Consider the following 2,220-nt stretch of genomic DNA (forward strand, 5'->3'; position numbering starts at 1 on the left):
TTGAAAAGAGATTACAAAGACACTGTGTAGAATACTACTCCTTTGTATTGCTTTAGAAAACCTATTTAGGGTCCAGGACATTTGTAGTAAAGACTCTCTCTTCTAAAAAATTTATAGGTATTTTTATTCTAAAATATTAACTAAAATAAATATACAATGTGCCCATACAATTATTTAACTTGACTTCATTGAACTAAGGATGATATTTTAATAAGAATACAATTATTTAACTTGACTTCATTCAACTAGGGATGATATTTTAACATTTTATTCTTATTACAAAGCGGATACAATGATCCTATGCTAATGGCTATCAACTTCATCAACCAATTGTTCCACGTTCGTCAAGGCATCAGACTCTGCCATAAGTCTTTCCATGGCTAAGGCAGGCAAGCACATGGGTACAATAATTCCCTTCTCTCTTTTTTTTATCCACGAAAAATATACAAAAGCTTAACGTACCAGGGAAAGTTCCGAACCCTCCTGATGTAAGTCCTCCATAAATGGTCTTTCTCCATCCAAAGTCCACCTCTTCAAATCCAACCCTCCTTAGGTATGATGCTATGTATGGCCAACCTGCAGTGAAAAGGGATCGTCCTTTCATCACTACAAGATCCAACAAAGACTTTATGTACTCATTCGTCACCTTAGCCTTAGCCTTCCTAATCAATTCAACAATATAACCTAGTAGGTTACCACAAAGATTTGTGACTGTGGTGAGTTCTGCCGGAAAAACCAAAACATTACCGTAATATCCTAATGGTAAAGAGTTGAGCTTGGAGCGTAGATTTACGGGGCAAAGAAAGCACACTTCCTCCTCTAGGCTAAGTTGAAGGACTATGGTTCGGAAGCGCCAAACATAGGCTGTGATGAGCTCGAAGGATGAACAATGGCAAAGGTGGGCGGGTTAGGTATGACGAAGGGCTGAGATTTTGAGGGGACTAAAAAATATGAAGCGGTGGGCCATGTCGTCAATTGGAATGGCGGTATTGTTGGGACAAGAACTTGGTCGTATTCAGGGTGGCGACAAGTTATTCTCGGAGGATCCCTTGTAGTTAAGAGAGCTCTTTGCCATACTGGAAAAATTGATGGAGCATAGGCTCCACGAGCTATCTCTGCTATAGCCTTCATGAATTGGACGAGGCCGAACCCATCGGCCATTGTATGATTAAAACGAATAGTAAAAATGAAACCACCACATTTGAATCGTGTCACCCGCATGACCAACAAAGAGACAAAAACTCATGACCAACAAAGAGACAAAAACTCATGGGTAGATTTGAACTTGAGAGCTTAAAAGAAATAAATGGTAAGAAAACCCTCCTAATTTTTTAAATTCTCAAATTCACACTTTTTTTTTTTTTTTTTTTTCACAATAATGAAAAAACTATAAAATAAATATGTTATATATACGTGAATGAACAATAATGGAGAATTAACAATACCATCAGAATTTGGAACGTTGTTTATAACATCTTGAAACCATGAAAGTGAAGATGAAACTTGAAGAGCGTTGCCAAATTTTTTCAAGGTTACATCTGCATCTGCTTCAATGAACGAGATTCCTTCGCCGGTACATTCTACAAATAGCTTCCTACCAGGCCCTTCTCTCAGTTTTCTTGCAAAAGGATAATAAAACACCAGCGTCCTTGCAATTGCTTACCAACGTCCTTGCAATTGCTTCTTTTATTATCTTTACTTGGTCTCTCCCTTCTAAATTTGGATTATGTTTGTAGAAATTTAGTAATGTAATTTGAAATCTTAAGCTTTGGTGATCATCCATATCTGAGAGTTGCTTAAATTCATGGGGTGTAGGATTTGCTGGAACAATCACTTCTTGTTCACATTTTCGTACTTTGAAGAAGGTAAAGTCAATGGTTGGCATGAAATAGAGAGGTATGTGAAAATATAGTGAATAAGTGAGTGTGAGGATGAAAAATATATTTAAAAGGAGTTGGATGAAGCTAAAAAGTGAATCTAAGACCGAAAAGCCAATAATAGAGCCACTTATTTGGTTGACATAAACGGTATCACATTACTTACTTCCTTCATTCCTTAACCCCATGACATAAAAGGGCCTAGAAGCTGTGCAAGCCAACTAGGGGGTCCATACTCACACGTGTGGACATTGTGTAGGAAAATTAAGTACACATCCAAATTACCTGTTTAGAATAGCCACCGTAGGAAAATAGACTGTTATGATAGATCTCATTCATGAAA

At 37.3% G+C, this 2,220-nt stretch overlaps 1 pseudogene; it reads right to left on the reverse strand.

Annotated features, from left to right (window-relative positions):
• Nucleotides 1-303: 303 nt before the first annotated feature.
• Nucleotides 304-1,888, reverse strand: LOC147789059 (benzyl alcohol O-benzoyltransferase-like; annotated as a pseudogene).
• Nucleotides 1,889-2,220: the final 332 nt, after the last annotated feature.

This window comes from Cucurbita pepo, chromosome 16 (genome assembly GCF_057944985.1).
Source record: "Cucurbita pepo subsp. pepo isolate OVF chromosome 16, ASM5794498v1, whole genome shotgun sequence".
NCBI lineage: Eukaryota > Viridiplantae > Streptophyta > Magnoliopsida > Cucurbitales > Cucurbitaceae > Cucurbita > Cucurbita pepo.